The sequence below is a fragment of the Lucilia cuprina genome, chromosome 3, assembly GCF_022045245.1.
Source record: "Lucilia cuprina isolate Lc7/37 chromosome 3, ASM2204524v1, whole genome shotgun sequence".
Taxonomy (NCBI): Eukaryota; Metazoa; Arthropoda; class Insecta; order Diptera; family Calliphoridae; genus Lucilia; species Lucilia cuprina.
Genome location: NC_060951.1, coordinates 47,041,023 through 47,065,632, shown reverse-complemented (window position 1 = coordinate 47,065,632; position 24,610 = coordinate 47,041,023). Strand labels below are relative to the sequence as shown.

The 24,610-nt window shown below is 26.8% G+C and overlaps 1 protein-coding gene across 6 annotated transcripts in view; it reads right to left on the bottom strand.

Annotated features, from left to right (window-relative positions):
• Positions 1 to 24,610, bottom strand: part of LOC111686740 (probable serine/threonine-protein kinase DDB_G0282963) — a 181,674-nt gene that overhangs the window by 143,277 nt on the left and 13,787 nt on the right. For all 6 annotated transcript variants that reach the window (XM_046945619.1, XM_046945618.1, XM_046945623.1 and 3 more), the window contains exon 3: positions 6,521 to 6,546. The gene's annotated coding sequence lies outside the window, so the exon portion shown is untranslated. The remainder of the gene's footprint in view (positions 1 to 6,520; positions 6,547 to 24,610) is intronic.

Below are 24,610 nucleotides of genomic sequence, written 5' to 3'. Positions count from 1 at the left end.
AGATAGATAGATAGATAGATAGATAGATAGATAGATAGATAGATAGATAGATAGATAGATAGATAGATAGATAGATAGATAGATAGATAGATAGATAGATAGAAATTGAGCATGTAGAATCCGGATTAAAAGTGAATACATAAAAGGGGAATTTTAAGTTATACAAAAAGTACTTTTAGAATTTTCTATAACATTGAACCAAGAAATATGGGCTCAGATTAGGTAGGAACCTATGAAAAGGCAGATTAATTGATTGCTTGATGTAATATATACAGCTCTAACTCTAAAAAATAATTAGTGAGACGTTTATAAAGACCAAAGACCTCGACGAAATCACAACGAGGGTGTTTGTGCTATACTGAACGTCGTTAAGAATATCCGCTGTACTGAACGTAGTTAAGAATATCCGAAAAGATTACTGTGGTTTAGAAACAGCACCGCCCAAAAAGCTCTAAAAAACGTTGTTTTAGATATGTAGAATTCGAACATATATCTTGTAACTGCAACAGGATTCAATGAAAACTCCGGAGGAAGGTTTTTTCCGTTGTTGGCACACGACAAACTTGACCCTAAAATGTTCCTAATCGAATTCAATTCTTCTTTGCCTTCTAAGGATTTGACTAAAAGGACGTTATGGTCGCTCTAAAAAAGTTTTGCGATGCCTCGTTGGCTCAAACAGGGCAATTAGACAAATGGAAACTAAACGATTGTTGGAACTCAGAAATTCGCCGATATATATCGATATATTGATGTATCAATACATATATTGACATATCAATAGGTTCATATTTAGATCAATAAATTAACTAAAAGATTGCTATATTGACAGATTAGATAGATCAATTCATAGATTGATCTTTAGTTAAAGTGATAAAGGTGATAAAGGTTTAAAATGAAGTTTGTTATTGTACCCAGCATATCATCATATATCATTATTGTACAAAAGTGAAATTCTACCATCCCTGTTAAAAATGTACATACCCAGTACCGAAAGTACATTTATCTTTATTGTCAATTGTCGATATGTCACTTTGAAATTTTATTTTATTTTTTTTTATAATGTCATTACACTGAAAATAATCCTAAACGTAATTAGAAAGGAATGTGACAGAGAACAAGTAAAAAACTAAATACATGTAATAAAAACAAGAGAAAATTGAAATTTATCTACAGACAATAGAGAGCTTAGAGCATTGGGTCGGTCGGTCAGTAACCCTAAAGTAATTTTAATAACAAATGTTAGAATGTCTGTACATGTGTAAGTTAATAAAAGACTATGTAGGTTTTAACAGCAGGGACTTAGATCAACAGATAAAAAGTCAACCAGCCAGCCAGCAGGCAATATTAATTTAGTTAAGATAAAAAAACAAAGTCAATAGTTTTTTTTTTTTTTTTTTGTATACAATTTAAATTAAATTATGTTGAGTTGAGTAATTTAAATTATTTCTTTAAGTGTAAATAGCTTTTGTTAAATTAGACTTATACATTATACAATCTGAGCAAAATTACAAACATAATTTATAAATTTTAGATATAGCCATTTTTAAAAATCAAAATAAGCTTTGCATTTTAAAGTTTGGCTCTAATTTTAAAAAATTTAAACCAACTTTTAAATTTAAAGATTTAAAATCTTTAAATTTCCAATTGACTGCTTGGCATTTCACCAATAACCCCCCATCCCCCTTTTTTCAATTGCTGACGCTTAAAAAAGGATATTCATGATTTTTTTTCCTGCTCCAACATTGACTATATTTTGCTTTGTTAATATTTTCTTTTGTTATATCGGGTTTATTTTATTTATTTCATTTTTTAATTTTTTTTTTGTTATCCTTTTACTCTTAATGAAATGTTAATATTTGTGTAGGCATTGACCGCGTCATATACTACATGTATAGGTCTAATGGGGTTTTTTGGAGGAAGCTATAAATGTATCATTTAAAAATATACTGTAATGATGTAAACGACAATTGTTTGAAATACAGACGTCATATGGAGAAATTATTGAAGGTAAATTAAAGAATTTAATTTATAGGAAAAATACAAAACATTAAAATATACATAAAAACGTTAACATTTATTATCTTGAAAAAAAGGATTTATTTAAAAACAACTGAACTCAGCTTAATTAATTAACTATAGTCTTTATATATAAAAATGAATGTGTATTTGTATGTTTGGACTTTATAGACAGCTAAACGGCTGTACCGATTTTTCTGAAATTTTCATAATGTGTTCCTGTATGTCTGGAAGGAACTATTATTTTACTGGGGCTCACTTTTAAAATAAAAGTTAAAAGTCACTTATCTCAGAATCTATAAAACTTAGATTCCTAAAATTTTGACATCCATGAGAATATTCTTAGACAAAATGGGCGGAATGGCTGTAGTGATTGTGGCAGCTTCCATATTAAGAAAATATTAAATCAGTATATTTCAGAAAATATAACAGATAAAATCCTCAAATTTTGTTGGAATCACTTCAGTGTAAATATGATTATTTAAGGAAAAATGGGCCGGACTTGCAGTAGGAGGCGTGGCATCTTACATATGAATTTATTAAAAAATTCGCTTATTTATTAGAACTTTCAAATTTTACACGACGAACTTTAACATTCATAAAAACATTTTCCGTTGACCTTGGTGTCGTTCAATTTGTGTTTCTATGAGCCCGATATAACCTATGGACCGCGTTTTCTTTTTAACATTTGAGATCAGTTTTAAATCACACATTTATTGACGTTTGCCAAATTTTGCTTAACCATGAGGCTTATTTTTATCTTAATTGATTCCTTGACAACTACATTATATCCAACCTTGTTGAGGTCTTTGGGTCTAGATTTAATAACCTATTGAGACATCTTTCGGCTGCAAGTTGGATCTAATACTACTATGATGTGAATAACTATATCATGATGTGAATAACTATTATGATGCGATTAAATAAAAAAAATAAAAATATTGTTAAAGTGTTTAAAAGCAATCCAAACGGTATGTAGTAGACATTGAAAAGTAAGTTGTTGTATAAGTACAAATCATAACTATGTATCAGTCAGATGATTAGCTTGCAATCAAATAAAAGGACAACAATTAATAATAATAATTTACTTATGCATATGATTATAAATAAATTATTGTTAGAATGCTTTATAGTAATGAATACGGTATACAGAAGTCATGAAAAAAAAGTTGTTTTTTTTTTTTTCTCCGTAAAACTACAACAGTACGAAGTTTTATTTGAAAAATTGAGACCTATAGCTTGCTAACTAAGATGTGATGATAGGCAAAGGTGATATACTTTTAGGCGTGTACACAGAGGCAAAAAATACATTTTCAAATTATACACTCCTGGTACCAAATTGTCACCAAAGTTTTTTAAATTTTACAAAAACATCCGTGCTTACGGCAACACTAGTTTGTCAGACAACTCAACGTTGTCAAAATTGCAACAATTTGTTGTCAAAACCTGAATTGTATACACATCGTAGGAGTAGTAAGCTCACTATTGACAATGGACTGTTTTAGTTTCGGTACTTTTCTACTAGTTTTTCCCTCTGTGTATACTGTGCTAAAAAAAAACTTATGATAACTCTACCAACCACTACAACAATGTAGGGTAAAACAATGTTCGTGACTTTGATTAATTTCTATGTTTAACTTATCAAAAATAACTGAACATAGGTTTTAATAGCAGTAAATGCATTAAATAAAATGATAAATGTAATTTTGGCATATTTAGTTTAGAACATATGTCATTAAAGTATGTCAGAAATAAGTGTGTTGGTTTGTTAACATGATCCTACGTTAATTAAGCTTAGTAAGTAAATGTGTTAAATCCACTTTATATATACATAACATTTTAACTCAAAAACTTAACTAAAGAAATTAGTTATTTAAAAATAAACTTTTTTAAAGATATTAAGCCATTAATTAAAAAAATCTTATATTACACAGCAAAAAATCTTCAAATTTTGGTAATGAGCAGGGAAACCGAAAACATGCTCTAAAAAAAGTGTTTTAAGCGCTTTAAATATGCCGTAAAAAAATCAAAATATGCTCTTAAAATTTAAAATATATGATCCAAAAATAAAATTTTTTATTATTTTTTAACATTTTTTCAAAATTGTAAACTAGGCTAAAAGATTAAAAAAAAATAAAAAAAAGAATTTTTTTTTAAATAAAATTTTGAAAAGAAAATCAAAAATGTATAAAAACGAAAAAAAAGCGAGAACATTAAAATATGCACTAAAAGAGTAAACTATGCTGTAAAAACTCGAAAATATGCCTTAAATATGCTAAAAAGTCAAATCATGCAAAATTATGCTCTTATGGGTAAAATATGCAAAAATATGCTCTAACAAATCGATGACAAAATTCTCAAATTGGTCTGAAACGTGTAAATATCTTATCCATGAGTCCACACGACGCACCACAAAAAACATGCATTTGCATATTTTGGTTTCCCTGGTAAAGAGTAATCTAATGGGTAATCTAGTTTTATTAGATTACCTGGTAATGAGTGGTCGTTATTAATTACATTATTTAATTTTTGTAATGGGATTTGCCAATTATCTAGAGAATCAGTCCTTAATTATCTAAAGCATCTATCCAAAGTTTGTGATTTGAACCATACCCAGGAAAAAACATTGAAACATTGAAAAGTAATGAGTTAAAAAGCTAAAAAATCCGCTTTTCACTTCTTCTTCATTAGCATTTTAAGTCATTATTTTAACAAAGTGATGTCATTGGAGGCAAGTACTTCTCCTTTCGCTTACAAATAGGAAGTTTAAGAAGTGCTTACCACGCTCGCTTACAAATAGTCACTTATAGAATTCATTACAAATAAGAAAAAGTCATTACAAATAGGGACTTCAAGAAGTCATTACAAATAAGGACTCCAAGAAGTCATTATAAATAGGAAGTTTCATTAAATGAAATTAAGTTTTGGTTTTAAATGTAATAACGTGGGACCTAAAATATTTTCTGTTTCTGATTAGAAGAATACACAAACATTCCGAATTAACAAAAATTAAGAAAAAGTTATTATCTTTTATAATTTTCAACAACTCTTAAAACAAAATTTTATTGTTTTTTGTTCTATGAACGTGATCCATTATAAATATTGTTACCGATTTTGAGTATAAGAAAATTGGAGTTACATGCTACACGTTCACTACATCACAATACAGCAAATATCATGATAAATATTGAACATGTGAGACTGTCCTTATAGTTAAAGGTTCCTTTACATAATTTTTTCATATTCCTGTACCAGCTGTATGAGAGTTATTTAAAATTGTGGACCATTTTTAATGTCCTAACTCTTACTGGCGGGGCCCTACTGCGCTTTAAATAGACAATCGGCGGACATGGCTAAACTGAATAACAAAATTAATTATTGACTTTCTATTAGTAAGCTTCAAAAATTATTATATAATCATTTTGGAAAAGGTAACTAACAAAAATTTAATCAATCAAAATTATTTTATTATAAAATAAAATATAAAAAAAATTTCGCAAATCACCCGAAAATAAAGTACTTCTGTAAGATATTATATGTAAGTCATTACTGGAGTACTTGTTAGTAATGAAGACGGTAAATAGTAATCATTGAAAACTAAGTGGTTATGGAAGTACAACCCATTATCGAGTTTTTGCTGGGTATTTGATATCACTTTTTTTTTAAAGTCGATTTATATTTTTATGTAAAAACTATTTGAAAAAAGTACTATAAAAGAACTTGTTATTAGAGCAATGAGTTAGCGGAGAGGCTAATAAATACAAAAAATAACTGTAGAGCCAGGTTTAAGTCCAGGAAAGTAACTACATAGTTATTTTTTTTTAACCTCATCCACATTGCTACAATATTACTTGCCTGCTTACCGGTTATGTTAAGATATTTTCTAGTTAGTTACTAGTATAAGAGTACAGAAAATAATAAATATATTTTTTGATTTATAATATGGACTTAATATATTTCCCTTCTATGTTTAAAAAATTCTACAACATATTCAATACTTGTATTGTACTAAATAAAATTTGTACTTGAGTAAATCTATATGGGGACACTGTAAGTTAAAACATAACCTCAAACCTGTATAATGCAAAAATTCAACACAACCACAAAGAGATCAATTATTTGATATAAATGAAATAGACATATTTAATATGGTTTTATAGTACTATATGTATATCTAGTAACTATAACCATAGAACAACATATAATAATAACAGTAATAATAATTATAATCATAATAATAATAACAAAAGTAACAATGGTATCATGGTCACTTAGTAACTTAAACAATAATTCATTTTATTTTCTAGATACATTTATAACCTGGTATACAACAAGAGCAAATACTAGACATAAAAATATCTATGTATATACATACACAACTATAGTAAATAATAGGAAATTGTATATTAAATTTAAAAAATATATATACATACATATGTAAGTAAATACGTATGTATGTATTATGATATGTAGTAATTGTTATAGACAAATTGTAATAACTTACCTTAAATATTGCTGGATAACATGAACCTACAAGAATATAAAATTAAAATGTAATTAGATATTTTACTCATTTATAAATATGTTATATGTATATAGAAATTTGTGTTTATAAAATTGTCAAAAAGGAGTCGGAAAAAAATAACTAAAAATAATTTTGTTAAATAAATTTTTAATACATAGCTTGTGTACTTTTACTTGCTTAAGGTACAATTAACTAGTGTAAAAATTATGTAAGTAATTTAATAATAGTAATAACACTTAACGTAACAACAAATACTAAAAAGGCTATTTATAATTATGTAATATTTTTTTTAACAAACAGACGATAGATTAGGGCATGCTTAGTATTATGTTTACAGAAAAATTAAATTTAAGAAAGTAATACCAATATTATATAAATTAAAATTAAAAGAAAAAGTATTTATTTTTGTTTGAAGATTAATATTTTTTAGACTTTGTCTACAAAGTATGTCATTAATAAAGCACTTAGTGGTAATCATTGTAAGCAAAGATTTTTTCTGGGTAATCACAAAGAACATACTTTGGAAACACTGATATAAACAGCGGTTTCCCTCAACATATCTGGACAAGGAATGAAAATTCAATGGTATCACTTGTATAAGACGTATTTCATTCATAACCATTCAACTCAGCACACGTCTCACTAATCATACACACTCATACGAGCGAGTTTGATCTGTATACCCCTACATTCACCCCATGCAACTCATTTCCAATGCTTAGTCCCCCAGTCATACCTCTGCAAAGGTATCTTTTTTCTTGACAGCAGCACCGTACTATCCTGAATTAAAGATTCCACCGTGAAACAATCATTTACCACCTCTTTTCCCCAGTATTGCAATCACACCAAAATGAGGTCATCAAGATAACATGCCCCCGAGGGGATTTGCAAAGAAAGTATCGCTATCATTTTCTTAAATAAATATCATCAGATTCCAATGATCTTTTATATTTGGGTTTAATCCAAATCTTCTACGAGGATCCCGAAGAAACCTCAAAGAAATGATCAGCCAGGACATAGTCCTGCGGGCAACTGGTCACTCGTAAAACCAAATTATGTGGTTCGACCCAATGTCAAATCATTTTTAAGAAAGGCAGAGGATACATTTGACATCAGTTAATAGTTTCGGCAGACTAGAGGTACTGTTAGTACCTCTTCCTTGCAATCACACCAAAATGGGTCATGACCCGAGGGGATTTGCTTTTCTTTTTTATTGAAAATTAAGCAAACTTCATCAGATCAGATTTAGATATTTTTTTAACAGAAATTTTTTAGATTTTTTTTTAACAGAAAATTTACTCTTATTCTGATGATGTTTTTAAATAAAGTTTTTATAGAACATTTCACAAAATTTTATGCTATTTTTTTGAAAAAAAATTTTCAACTGAAATTTTTAAAATGATTTTATTATATTCATATTATTTTTACTGAAAATATTTGATTTGGAAGATTTCTTTTAGAGAAGAAAGATTTTTTCTAAAAATTTCACTTTATTATTATTTTTAGATTATCACCAGATATTGATGATCTTTGATGTTTCATACAATTCTTGATTTTCTAAAAAATATGTTTTCTTTATCAGATTTTGCTGATCATTTTAGATTCTAATGAACTTTTTTATTATGATTTTGATAATATTTTCTAAAAAAAATGCTCAGATCCTGATGACAATTTCTATTTCTAAAGAAAACTTCATAATATTCTGATCGTCTAATTGCAATATAAAAACTTCTTTCCGACAAAATTATAAAACAAATCTAGAAATAATTTTCCAAACAAACTTTGATTCCCTTTTAAACTTTCATCATTAAGCAATTACAAATATTAAGACCTTCATATTAAAAGAAAATATTTTTTTCTTCCAACAAAACATCTTGACTCAATCAGACACATTAAAGGTTACTCAAAATGTCAGTGGAATAGTATTTTCATTTCGAACAATTAAAAACAATACTTCATTTGTATAATGAAAAACTAAAAAGTAATCTGTCATTTTGTCACTATGTCTGGTAGTCATTTAACTCTCTGATAAATTAGTTAAAATTTGTAGAGACAGAGAATAATTACTGATGACTTGATATTTTGCTCTAAATATTCATAATTCACCTTTAAACTTTGACAGGTATACAAACATACATACACTTAAACTTGCATACGTCAATCCAAACAAATACATAAATACATATGTACATACGCTTTCGAAAAGGTACTTCATCAAAATAAAAATGAACTTAATTTTGTAGAATTTTAATACCGAATAAAGTTGTTGTTACTGCTGATGCTGGCTGGCTGACTTATTCTAATAACATTGACAGCTTATTTTGTTTTTGCATTTACTACTGCAGTAATTTGACCCAGCAAACAATTAGATGTGAGAAAATAAGAAATCCTGATGTTGTTATTGAAAACGTAACTTTTTCAATAAAAATTACAATATTGCGTATTTAAACTAAAAATTATTTTTGAAATTTGACTGATTAGGTATTTTATTTTCGCTATATGTGGTATATGTGCGTAAATTAAATTATTTATGTATGTTCGTTGATGTGCACGTGTCCTATATTACCTAAATTGATATAAAATATGACATTTAATTAAATTAAAGTGTACTCGTACTTTCGCAATATCTCATTTGTTCACTTTCTCACTCTTTCCCTATCTCACTTCCGTTCTCCTACTCCACCACTATATTTGACATCCTCCTTTATCTGCATAATTATATACAACACTTTAGTTGGTTGGCTGGTTATTTGGTTGGTACTTCATCATCTTCATCTCTGTCGTTGCCGTTGTCGTCATCGTCAAAATCATTATTATTACCAGAAACAACAACATTTGTTTAAGTGTAAATATACGACGAGAGGAGGCACTAAACTTAAAATTAATGATGTTCTTAAAATTTAAAAGCACACACAGAGACAAACACACACACACACACACCAAAAAATAACTTTCATTTCATTTCCATACCAAAAACATCCATCACTCATTTCAATAGAGATAAATGATGAAGACGAAAAAGAAGACAAAATACAACAATGACAACAACTATAATAATAAAAAAAAAATAAAAAAATAAAGTAAATGTGTAAAAGTATGTATTGGCAGGATGTAAGACAACAATAATAAAGACCAGCCAACAACAAAAATAACCAAAGAAAATGTGATTTAAAGTATAAAATGCTCGAGGTCAAGCTAAAGACTTTAAATTTGCTTTATTTTTGTGATTACAAGTCATTGTGTTTTTCTTTGAAATATTCTTTTGATGTAAATATGTATTTAAATAAAGTTGGTTATTATTTAAGACAAATCTTAAAAAAGGACAGGTGAAACTTTCTTTATATTCTGCTAAAAGTTTATTTATGCTATGTTTATCGTACTTTGGGGATAAAATTTACAGAATGTAGTATCATTCTTGTAGAAAATCATTACAATCCTTTGATATTATCACCAGAATGTGTTGAACCTAGCTTTCAAAATTTCAATATCTGAAGTATTATTATCTAGATTATATAAAAATAGGATTAAATTTACATAAGAAATTAAATTAATTATGATTGAAATTTTTTGAAATTATTATAAATATTTAAAGAGTTTTCCTCTAGGAATGTTCATCGGAATCGAAAGAGCTGTTCGTATATCCGAAATAATTACCCATTTCATATGATTTTAATCATTAGAATTCTTTTATTTATAAAAGAGTCTGATGAACTTTTCTCTAGAATAAATCATCCATATATGTTTAGTTTTATTTTAAAAATCACCAACAAAATGCAATTAAAATATATTAGAAATATTTCTGTAAAAAAAATATTCTTAATCTGTTAAAGAGATCGTTATGACATGCTAAAACTTTTCTGAGAAAACATAGCAAAGATCACCATAATCAAATGATCTAGAAAAGATCATCAGAATTATTTTCTCTATAAAAGACCATCAGACTGAAAACAATCATCCTAATCTGTTCGAGTTTACTTTAAAAATCATTAATATATAAAGATTATTTCCTTAGAAAAGATCGTTAGAATCTGAAAGATCATAAGGATCTTTCAGATTCTAACGTACTTATTTCTGCTGAAACTTATCTAAGATAAGATCGCTATAAAATTAAACTTTTTATAGAAAATTTAAAATTAAGTTAATCATATTCAAGTTTTTTTTATCCCCAAAGGACCTTTTTATGTTTAAGATCTTCCTATTAAAATGAACTTTTCCCTAGAAAATATCTAATGAAAAATCTCCATAGAAAATATCATTAAGTTTTGATAAACATTTCTCTTGATAAATTCATATTGTAACAAACATTTCTCTTATAAAGATCACCTTATTTTAATAATGACTTTTTTTAGATTTTAACATTTTAACTCAAGAAAGGATCAGAATGATTTTCGAGAAAAGAATGGAGCATTGTGTTTGAAAAAAACATAGAAATGATCAATGTACTTTCAAAAAAATAACATTTTAACAACATAAAAATTACTTCCTAACAATGACTTCAGATGTAGTGAATTTGGAAGTAAATAAAAAAGAAAATATCTCCTATGACAAGCTTGTGTCTTTTTCAGTACATCCATGGAAAAAAATTCTACTTCTTTTTGCTTTTTTGGAAGTACTTTCTTTTTACTAGGTGGTTAGTTAGTTTGAAAGAAAGATGTATATATGTATGTACATCAAATCTGAAAAAATACAATTTTATCAAAGGAAGTCACATTCAGTCATCTATAAAAGTTAATTACTTTACATTATACTGTGATTAACAATTATGAAAATAAAGAGAAACAAACAAATATTAAACTATTAGCTAGAATAAAGCTAAAGAGTATTAATAATACAAAAATTATAATCCCTCAATAAGACTTCCACAGAGGCAAATATATTCCTCCTTTAAATTCGTTTCACTTCCAAATCTGTAGATAATTACTTTTCGGCATATTAAGACATAACTGATAATAACTATTTTATATGAAATTAATAATTAATAAGCTATTAATTTCAGCATATTTCCTATTTAAACGAAAAAGGAAACTATAACTATTAGAAATATTCCTTAACAAATAAGTTAAAGAAGAAGTTTGTATTTTACGACTTATGTTCAAAATTTTAATATTTATTTTTATTATCTCATTAAACGAGTCATACGAGTAACACATACATATAAATACGTTAAAAATATGTTAGTGTTAGAAATTATTTCATTAGTTGCCTGTTTCTTATTTGTATATATGTACATAAATTAGTTTTTCTTCTTTACGTTAAATTTATGTTCATCCTGTTAATGTTGGAAAAACCAAACCACTTTCATCATTTCTCAAGATATTAAAGTTTTTATTGTCTACAACAAACATGCTTCAGTTGAAAGCTGAGAGCTTCATATTACTCTTTAACTGCCTCGACTGCTTTCCCATTTAGCCAATAAAAAGTGTCAACTATAGACACATGGAGGTAATGAAACTAAAGTACTTTATGTGAGTTTAAGTTTTGCTTTTTTTAGAAGTTTTTTTTTTCTTTTTTCTGCTTCTATACATTTTAGTTGTTGTGAACAATGTAATGTGTTAAGAAGTGTAACATATGCACGTTGATGTGTGTATGTTAGGTTTAAGGATAATATTGTCTATCTTTGTGGGTGTGTTTGTGTATTAACAAGTGTAGATGTATTTTGTATCAGTCACGCTGGTCTTTATATAACACACCACCACTCACGAGACTTGCTATTTAATTTCAAAATAGAAAAAATAATACATTCCACTACACTTGATGCTAAAACGTGGGTTCAAGAACATATTCACAATCAAACTTAGTTTCACAGTACATAGACAAGATATTAGGACAACTCATTTTAATGATGAAGTTTTTTTTATTATTTAATGAACTTTGCTGACGTTTTTCTAGAGAAAAGATCTTTTTCAACGGATGATATTTTCTAGATAAAATATCATCTTTGGCTGATGAACTTTTTGTGAAAAAAATTATTATCTAATGGACTTTTGTAGAGAATATAAAAATACCAATCATTTGATCTGTTAAACATCTCTTTTCTAAAAAAACATAATTATAAACGGATGAACTTTTCATGATTATCTGGGAAACTTTTCTGACTATTTTCTATAATATCTTTTTTTACGGATGAACTTTTTTATATGAAAGATCATCTCTGTCTGATGAACATTTTGTAGAAAAAATTATCATTAATATTTTCTGGAGAATAAAACATCATTATCTGATGAACTTTTAAGATGAAAAAACTTATCACTGTCTGATGAGAAATCATCATTGTTTGATCAACTTTTCTATGGAAGTGATCATCTTTGTCTGATGAACTCTTCTATAAAAGGATCATCATGATTAATCATTATCTGTTAAACTTCTCATTGGAAATGATCATTGTCAGATGAACTATTCTATGGAAAAGATCTTCATTGTCTGATGAACATTTCTGTGGAAGGGATCATGTTGGTCTGATGATCAGACCATAGAAAATATTGTCTAATTATTTCTGATGAACTTTTCTATCATCATTATCATTTCTGATGACATTTTCTATGAATAAATCATCATTATTAGGTGATTTTTCTATTGTAGATTGACAGATTAACTTTTCCACAAAAAATCTATGAAAATATCATAATTGTCCGATGAACTTTTCTATGAAAAAATCAACATTATTTGATGATTTTTCTATGGAAAAGATAGTCTGATTAACTTTTCTATAGAAAATCATTATTGTCTGATGAATTTTTCATGGAAAATTTCATCATTTGTGATAAATTTTTAAATGGAAAATACCATCTTTGTCTGATGAACTCTTCTATTAAAATATCATCATTGTTTGACGAACTTTTCTACGGAAAAGATTGTCTGATTTAAATTTCTCTATAGATACATTGAACTACAGAATTATTCATCATTTCCCGATGCAATTTTTTATGGAAATGTATGACTTTATTTTAGGTTATAATTCTCTGTTTTAATACTGTTCTAACTGAAACTATTATATTACATTGCAAACATTTATTAAGTGTTTGCATGTAGAAATACGTTTGTATATGTGCGTGTATATGTCTGTGTAAATGTTAGAAAGCTAAAGAGCACAAGGAAGCCATACGCATGACTTATTTGTAAATTACGTCAAGTTCGCCATTGTTTTTTCGTAGTCATTATTGTTCTTGTTGTAGTTGTACTTATTTCCAGCTATTGTTTTTTTGAAAAAATGTTAAAACTAGGAAAAAAGCCGAGAATATGTTCAAAATCCTTTTTTTACACATGCTATATATTGGTGTACTAGTACTTGATAAAATATATACAAGTCAAGTGTTTAGTTAACTTAACTTTACTTTTTTGTTGTGCTGTTGTTGCAAATGTTAAGCTACCTGATTTTTTTAGAATTTATACCTTTTGTTTTATTGTTGTTTAACAAAAAAAACAAGAACACATAACTAAAACGGATTAAATGTTAAAATAATGTTAAAAAAGAACATACATAATTTTTGTAATATCCTTTGTTTTTCTTGTAAAGCGTTGTAATAATTAAAGACAACAACAAATTAAACAACATTCCTGAAACGTCATACAGACAACAATTTAAAATAAAATAAAGAAACGAAAAGAAAGGCATCCTTCATAAACAACCCACATAACAAAAATTAAGGAAGTCAAGTATTTTAAACAGGAATTTTAAATAAAATACAAAAAGCACACAAATAACTTGACGTATTTAAATAAATGACAAGAAAATACATGAAAAAATATATATAAATTCTCATTAACTTGAGTGTCCTTTAAATAACTTTTAGACAACTACTACCACACGACTAGAATTAAAATGAAACTGTGAACAAAAATAAATAAAAAAATACAAAAGACAAAACAGAAAAAAAAATAAATAAATAAATAAGTTTATGGTTGAATTACACATAATTTAGTTGAAGAGAAAAGCAACTCTTGCATGAATGACTGTTACGAATTAGAATGAGTGTAAGCTGATGGTAAGGGCAAGAATTTGACAACATAAATTTAGTCAATGACAAAATTTAAATGACTTTTTTTGTGTTCTTAAGAATTTCATATAAATTGACTTGTAATTTTACTCCCAAAAGAGAAAAGAAATCAAATAAGTTAAAAAAAATCTTAAGAAAAACTTAAGAATTTAAACTGTTTGTCATAAACTTAATAAATTATTTAGAATTTCTATAGTTTTGTTCAATTCATCCCTCATTTTTATAAGACATTTTTCAAATGTTTAAGCAATTGGGCGTATGATTAATGTAAGAATTAAAAAACAATTAAATATTTATCATACGACCAGTGTGACAGTGAAAAATATAAAAAATTCAATTAATGTAAGAAAAATATAAAGCAAAATTTCGTAGTTAAAAATTAAAAATTAACAAGATGAAACATTTAACCAGTTAAGTTGTTACAAAATTAACGATTTTATTCTGAATTTTGAAAAAAAAAATATTCATCATACGTCCAGTGTGACAATGAAAAAAAAATGCAAAGCTATTTTTTTTATTTTTAAAATTTATCAAAATGAAATATTGGACCAAGTTCATTGACCCAAAATTAACGATTTTTATTCTGAATATTTCAAACATTTTTTAGAAAAATTATTTTATTTAAAGTTCAAACGAAGTCGAGCTTTAGTTTGTAAAAGTTATTCAGTGTTTGTATTTATTTTCTTTATTAAAGTATTCAGGTTATGAAAAGCTTTTTATTAAAAAAAGCTTAACAGATAATCACGAGTTTTTTATTTTTAAAAGAACAAATCTAAGCTTTTCTTTATAAAGTATTGCCAGACTAGAAAAAGTTTTCTTTACAAAAGTTCTTTTAAGACGTTCATTAGCTTTTGTGAAGAAACGTTCATAGGTTCGAACTTTCATGAGCTTTTCTTCAGAACGTTTTAAGATTTTGTTTGAATAAATAAATCAGATTATTATGAGCTTTTGTTTAGCGATGTTATGATGAGCTTTTCATTACAAAAGTTTATTATATTATGATGACCTTTTCATTGGAACTTTCATCAGCCTACGAAAAGTTATTCTTCCGAAAAGTTAATCAGATTTTTAAGAACTTTTGGTAAGAAAATTAAATCAGACAGATTTTTCTCTAGAAACATATTATGATCTTTTCTTTGGAAATTTTCATCAGCCTATCCTATTATATTAGTTTTAAATATAGATCAGACTATGATGGCTTCTTCTTTAGAAACTTTGAACAGAATATCACAAGATTTTTTTTAGAAAGTTTTTTTTTTGTAATAATATTAAGCTCTTCTACAACTTTTGTTTAACTCTTGTTTAAAATTAATCAAATTACGACTAGATTTTGTTAAGAAAATATATCAAACTAAATTGAGCTTTTGTATAAAGACTACGATAAGCTATTTTCTAGAATATTTTGTCTTCCCACCTATAGAGATTTTTTTTAAACAAAGCTTTTCTTAACAAAGGATCATACGATTTTCTCTATAAATGTCTATCAGCATTAATAAAAATAAAAAGTTTTCTTATAAAAATTTTCCATCTCATATAAAACGTCTTGTAAAATAACTTTAAATATAAATTTCTTTGAAAGAAATTTAATTATAAAACCCAATTAATTACTGATTACACTAATAAATGAAAAACTTTTATTAACTTTACATACAAATCTGAAAATAACAAAACAAATAAATGTTTTTTTTTATTCCAGAGCGAAAGTTTTAACAAATAAATGTTCTTATTAAAGTTAAAAAACAAAAAAAAAAGGAAAATAATGTTTATAACAAAATCTTATTGTTGCTGGCATTTAATTTGCAAAGAAATAAAACAAAACAAATAAGAGCAACAATACATATAAATACATTAAACCTAAAGGGAAAGACAGTTTTGGTGTAAGAAAATGTGGCACCATCAACAATTTCTAATAAAAATGCAAAACACGCATCCCAAAACACTTAAGTATGCGTACGTTTTTATAATTTTCTTTTTTCAGCTACACTGTTATATGTGTGAGTTATGAAAAACAAAATCAACCAAAAAAAGAAAACTTTGAAAAATATTTCGAAGTATGGAAAGTTGTCCGTGTCATGTCTACACATGTACGCTAAATAGGAAAAAAATCGTTTTTAGTTTATTTTCCATTTATATGCAAAAAAAAATCGATAATATTAGTGATTGTTGAGAGCCAAAGATAATATTTACAAGGAAATTTACGAAAACTACTAAGACAACTTACTAACGAAATATTTAAGGTCTTAACAAGGGATTAACTATTATGGCAGGACTAGACAACAAAGAACTTAGCAAAAAAAAAATATGTAAGGAAAAGGAGTGATATTGATGGGCAATTGCTTGTGTATGGTTTGGAAATCCACAAAAAAAAAGGTTCTAGAAAGGAAAACATAATAATTTCAGCTTAAGTGTAATAAACTAAAATATATACAAAATTATGCAAATTTCAAAAAGACTATTAGGAACAGCTTAAAAACATTCATATTTATAAATAAAATCAATGAAATATAAGATTAATATTCAACTATAAGGCGTGATTTTGAATCTATCTTTGAAAATGGAATTTTAATTTAATAGGTATAAATAGTCCTCATATTTTCAGCAATTTTTTATTCTCCTGAAATATAAATAATTTTCTTTTAAGTAGATTTACTAGTATTTTCTAATTTATTTAATTTATTGTTAATAACTGGAAGCAGAAAAAACTTTAATTTTTAATATATAATCAAATAAAACTATTTTTTTTTATTAAATATATTTCCCTTTTTTATATTTAGTTATTATTTTCATTTAGTTATTATTTTCTATAAATAGTAGCAAATAAGAATAATGAATGAAAAGGCTACATATAAAAGTACTAGCAGTTCAAAATAGCATTCAAGCAACCCGGCTGTACGGAATAAATAATAATAAACCTAATGTTTCTAATATGGTTTACAACACAACTCATTTTCGGTTAAAATTTACATAAACTTTTTACTTAATTCTACGAAAAATTGTCAATTTGGCACTTTTTTAAGTGGACAAGATTAACACAATTTCTACTGGAAGTAGTTGTAATCCGTTATACCAAAAAAAAGTAATTGAAATAGCGGCATGAACTAGTGTTAAATATTCGGATCGCAGAATATATTTTTAGTTATTTGCCTTAGAAATCAATTAGGTTACTTTTTACATATTAGACCACAATGAACCTTTTCTACGAAGTTCCTCAGATTACAATGGGCTTTTTCCAGAAAACTTTGTAAGATTTGAATGAGCTTTCATTTCGAACAGTTTATTAGATAATAACAACTTGGAGCAGACTAATATGAGTTAGTAAGTTAGATAGATATTCCGTAAGATAGTTAGCTAGTTAGTTAGTTTTATAGTTAGTTAGATCGTTAGTACCTTAGTTCGTTAGTTCATTAGTTCATCAGTCCATTAGTTCATTAGTTTATTAGTTCGTTAGTTAGTTAGTTAGTTAGTTAGTTAGTTAGTTTGTTAGTTAGTTAGTTATTTGTGGCCTCCGGTAGGTTAGTAGTTAGTGTTCTAGTCTGGTAGATCGGAGGTGGTGGGTTCGATTCCCACCCGTGGCACTGGTTGAGGAGCGCACAATAGGCCCGATTGAGGCCTAGGTGAATTTCTTCGGATTTGATGTGTATACATCCTCCTTTCAAACTAACTAACTAACTAACTAAATAACTAACTAATTAACTAACTAACTAGTTAGTTATTTAGTTAGTTAGTTAGTTAGTTAGTTAGTTAGTTAGTTAGTTAGTTTGTTAGTTAGTTAGTTAGTTAGTTAGTTAGTTAGTTAGTTAGTTAGTTAGTTAGTTAGTTAGTTAATTAGTTAATTAGTTAATTAGTAAGTTAGTTAGTTAGTTAGTTAGTTAGTTAGTTAGTTAGTTAGTTAGTTAGTTAGTACATTATTGGGTTACAATCTATTACTTGCCCTAGAGCCTATATCTTACAACAACTTATTAAGAAGTCAGTATTTTAAGGCTCCATTGATCCCTGGGCAAACTTACTGGGATTGCTACACGCATCGTGGGGAGCGAGTTTGTCTTCTTTCTCTCTATTTCGAATTATTTTCCAACAGTATGTTTTCTATATTGTGCTCATTAAAATTAATGACATGTCTTGCTTTTCTTACATGTATTTGTTACTTTGAGAATGTAAATAAAAGTTGAAAGCGCAAAATAAAAAACATACACACCCAAACACATATCAAAAATATATGAATGTGTTAGAGGAAGGAAACGCATTAAACACACACACACAACAACATACATTCAAATGTTTAAATAAAAACAACATGTATGCAAAAAAAACATCGTAAATATTTGCTGAAACTACATTAAAGTCAAAGAAAATTTTTTCTGTAATTAAAAAATAAGCAAAAAAATACATAAAACGTATATAGTTCTTTTATCACTTATTTATGCCAAAACCACCCCCCCTCACAAACACACATAGTGAAATAAAACAAGTGATTAAAAATTTAATTTTAACCGAAATTTTTGTTTTTTGCTTTATATCTTGACTTATTGACAAAAATTTTGAAATTTCTTTTCAATAAAAGCACAGAATAAATGAAAAATTTTCAGGGGAAAAAATAGTTGAATGTCATACGTTCATTATTTAATGCACCAGTTGATTGTTTGTGAATGAAAAGAAAAAAAAACGGATTAAATACAAATGTATGTATGATATACTGAGTCGTCATTAAGCCGAGGAAAATAATTAAGAAAATACAGTATGATTAAAAATGAATCATACATTTGAAAATTTTATAAAAAAAAATAAAGATTTCATAATATCGACTTGTTGGTATAAGGCATAAGCAAAGCTTTTTGTGGAAAAATTATTGCTCTATTAAATCAAGAAAAGTTTTGACTTTTAGAAGCCACATACATCCCTAAAACTAGTTAATTTAGTTGTGTCTAGTAAAATAAATAAAAATTTCCAAGACTTGCCAAAAAAGACTAAGTATTCCCCTAATCTACAAAAAAAATAAGAGTTCATAACTTAAACCTCTGTAGTTGCAATTTTCAAAAAATAAAAATAAAATTATATTAAACATATAAATCCTTACATTTGCACTACACATCACTTATCAGTAGTTACTTGCAGTTGCTAGTTTTGGCTTGTGGTTGCATTTTCAACTTTTTCTACTTAAATAATATTATTTAGCAATAAAAATAATTTGCCCCTTATGAAAGCAGCAAAAATGGAAAAGAAACAAAAGCAAATACTATGAAAACTTAAGGTCAAATTTGTAGTAAGAAAACATTTTTCACACATAAGTACAACTACATATTGTCTATCTGCTTGATCTCTATTAAAAATGTTAGTAAAATAAACCCAAAAATATTACATAAAATATTTATATATAAAACATTATGTGGTTTTAAAGTTTATCTTCAAAAAACTTCTCCATAATGGTTGAGGAAAAAATAAAGAAAATTCAATTCTTTTCTAAATTTTAATGCATACAAATGTGTATTTATTTTCTAAAATATGCTTATTATTTATATTGGAAGTAATCTAATTGTAAAGAGTATACAGTTTTCGAACTATTGATTTTAGATATCCTGTATAGTATCTAAAAACCGTATAATATATAATCAACACTGCAGTATAGTCTAGTCAATAGCCTGGTCTATAGTCTAGTCTATAGTCTAGTCTATAGTCTAGTCTATAGTCTAGTCTATAGTCTAGTCTATAGTCTAGTCTATAGTCTAGTCTATAGTCTAGTCTATAGTCTAGTCTATAGTCTAGTCTATAGTCTAGTCTATAGTCTAGTTTATAGTCTAGTCTATAGTCTAGTCTATAGTCTAGTCTATAGTCTAGTCTATAGTGTAGTCTATAGTTTAGTATATAGTCTAATCTATAATCTATATTATAGTCTATAGTCTCGCCAAAAGTCTGTTATATAGTTTTGACTTACATAAGTCTAGTGTATACTACATGTATTTTGGTTTATACTCTTGTTTATAATCTTCATTTGGGTAAATAATTGATTAACAACTTTCTTAAAAAAGAATTTCATCCAAAATTTTTTATAGTAAACTTATGCTAACTACCTCCTCCAATCATCATCAGCTTCTACTGACTCATATTTCTTTCTTACAAATCCTTCTTTATATTTCTTTATGTTTATTATTGTTATAACTTTTTAGCCATGATTCCCATTACAGTTTTAAAATAATAATAATATTTTTTTAAAAAATATTTTTTAGCAACAACAATAATGTACACAACAGAATACAGAAAAGAATCCTAATTCTTTATATTCTCATCTACTGTTGTTATTCATGCCATTCATTGTTCTCGTTTTATAAAAATTCGTATTATTTTAGTTATTCATTCGTCTTGGTTCTTTGTTTTATTTTTAATACAATTTTTTTAAGAACAAAACCTATTTTAAACAACAAATACGTGCTTTTTTTAACAAAATCTTTCTTTTTTACACTACTGTTGCTGTTGTTGTTGTTGTTTGCAAAATGTTGCCGAAAGTAAAAAATAGAAATAATAATAGAAGAATCAGAAGAAAAACGAATGTTAAGAAGAACAGAACGCTATTTCCCTTTATGGAAATGTATGAGAAAAAACAAAAGAGGAAAATATATTGTAAATTTCATGGTACTCTGGAGTTATTTTTATATTGAAACGTGTAAGAATGAGTGAGTGAATGAATGAATATATTTATATACATATACATATATGTACATATGTATAGAATATATGTATGTATATATAGTTTAAACTAACACTTAAAATATTACAAACCCATACTCATACTCACAAGATTTACTTGTTGTTGCCTAAAAAAAGACGGTTGGTTTTAAGTTTTACAAAATTCACTTGTAACCAGAGGTTGCTTTTACTACTGCTGGCAACAATAGCAAAAGGGGGGCTCGGAATTGACATTTTGGTATTAATGGAAAATGTGAGAAGAATGCAGTTAAGATTAGGGTTAACAAAAATATTTCACAACAAACTGAAAAAAGAAATAAAATCAGCTTACTATTCTTTAAATTTATGTGGGTTTTAAAAATACAGGAAACGGAAGTATGAAACGAAAACAACATAATATTTAATATGTTGAAATTTAATATGCATATGTGGAATGAAATTTTAATCCTCGTAACAGAAATAATGTACATTTACAGGAAGGCTTTCAAAGTGTCTGGAAAGTTTGTTGTTTTCAAAAATCCCAAGGAATTGAACGATGTGTGTGAGAAGTTTGCAAAGTTAATAGACAACAATTAATGTCGTTTGAAGTATCTGATATATTGAAAACATAACATAAAATACTAACTTACTTAAGTAACTAAGTAATTAACTAACTAACTAACTAACTAACTAACTAACTAACTGACTAACTAACTAACTAACTAACTGACTGACTGACTGACTGACTGACTAACTAAGTAACTAACTGACTATCTAACTAACTATCTAACTAAAACGTCCTTATATAGGCGGAAGGATCAATTATGGAACGATAATCGAAAATTCGGTTGAGAAATATTCGCTCAGAAGGATTTTGAATTTGAGCGATATTGTCCATTTTTAATAACTCTTTCAGAGTAATAATAATAATAAAAATATTATGATAAAATTTTTCAACTGTATTTTATTATAATATGATATTTTAAAATTGTTAAAATAACCATAATATATTTAGTCTACAATCATAATTTTAACCACAATATGTTGATCTTAGAACATGCTTACCACAACCATGTTTTTTCTCTGCCCGTTTTTTTATAAATTTTAAAAAAACTACTTTCTATTATCAAAAATATAATAAATTATCTTTAAAAATTCCAACACCAAGGTCAGATGCTTAACCAACACATCTCGTTAAAAAAAATATTTAGTTCAACGTCTATACCTCAGAACATATAACTTACATAGTAGCTATTAGTAGTAGCGATGCAGTCAAGTTGCCTTTAAATAACCAAGTGTATGTGTGACTAAGCTGCAATTGCACAAATTTGCATAATACTACACATTCTATAGTTTTATTAACAAATTCAGAAAACAGTAAGAAAGTAAAAATACACGAGCACAATTATTCTGTCATAATAAAAATTTCGCAAAAAAAATCTAAACGTGTTTGCTTACTATTACAAAATGTGAAGGTATTTGTTTGTAGAAAAAAAGTAACGTATTATAACGTGACTTTAACTGACAGTTAACAGTAATTGCGTGAGTAAGGTATATATTTTTTTTGGAATAATGTTTTGTACCCACTTTGAAATAAAGAAACTAACACGCATGCATACCTACTACAACAAGTACCTTTTTGGCATATTTCAATAGTGGAATAACCCAGCAAACAAAAAATATATAAACTTAAGTGGAAAAACAGTTGAAATTTAGAAACAAATGTTTTCTAAGAAATTTTGCAAAAATATTTCATTCATTTATGTATAGTGTTAAATGTCTGCTGGGATATAGGCACTTGCTCACATCCATGTTTTCCTTGTGATTTCCTCTTTACTTTCTTATACACATTATTTTTTTGGTACTAATTTATACAAGTGCTGATTGCTGCTCGCACACAAACATACATACACATAGACATATTTCAAATTATTACTTGTTTGTATTAAAATCATGTCTGTTTTTAACAGTTACAGAATGACTGACTCACTCATGCATTAACTGACTAACTGATATCAGTTGTTTAGCATAAAGACAGCTTCTCTTCCTTCTATTCGTTTTAAAACAAGTTAATTTTGTTGTTGTTTTTTAACAATTTAATTTATTTTAAAAAGAATATAATATTATATAATTTAGCTTAGACAGGAATGCAAAATTTTTAGTTTTTGTATTGAAAAATTTTAAAAAAATAATTTAGAATCGTATTACCTTAATACGCAATTTCTTGAAATTAAAACAAATAAAATATGTGGAAACAAGAAGTTAATGTTCTTTATTTCACTCCTACATGGTTTTTTAAAAATTCCACATGATGAGAAGACCGTTTATACCCAAAAATAAAACCAATATATTTCCACTTGACTACTTCTATAGTGACAATATAAAAATCTTAACTCCTACGTTTGACCCTAAGACTATGTTTAAAAATAAAAAAATAATTCGAATCTTTATAACAATTCAAGAGCAACTGCGCATGCAATATGATAAAAAAAAACAAAAATAAACTTCATCATTTTAAAGGTCAGTGTTCATTTTACCAAATAAGCCAATTTAGAACAAGGTTGAATTTAATTTTTTTTTTTCCTCTCTTCAATAACATGTTATAAATTGTGACAGTTTTGATAACGAATATTTTTTAAAATGTCAAAATTTCTAACAATATTTACTCAAACACACACTCATTTACACGTAGTTTTGTCAGCTAACTAAAATAAAATAAAATGTAATGTCTAAATTAAAAAAAAGACAACTTCAATTAGTTAATAAACGCAGAAGGGAAAAAGAACTTAATTAAATTTTAGAAAAACTAAAATGAGGTTTAATTCATTATACGTGAATAAAATATAGTAAGTTTGTTTAAATAAAAAAATATTTGTGTGTATGTTTATTACCATGGCTTTATATTTAGGACCACAATTTATTAAGAACAGTCTTTTAGGATCTAGCTAATGTTTATATGCGTGTGAGAATTTAAGCAATAAAACTCCTCCATATATAAAAGCAAAATTACAATAGCAAGATTTAAAGTATTGTTTTGTATGACAGTTTTTTTTTATTTTTTCTGTAAAAGACATAAATATTTTGTTTCTTTTATTTATTTATTCCTTTTAAATATGTCTGCATTTTTTGTATTTCTACTCTTTGTTGCTGAGCCTTAAAATGCGAAAATTTCTTCTTCCGGTTACACGCACACATACACTCAAGCAGAGCTATACCATAGACTACCCAGCTGATGTAAAGGGGTATATTACACATAAGAACTGAACTAGAACAGAAATATAACTAAACTAGAACTGAACAACAACAGCAATAAAACTAAACTAGAACTGAACTAGAATTGAACTAGAACTGAACTAGAACTGAACTAGAACTGAACTAGAACTGAACTAAAACTGAACTAGAACTGAACTAGAACTGA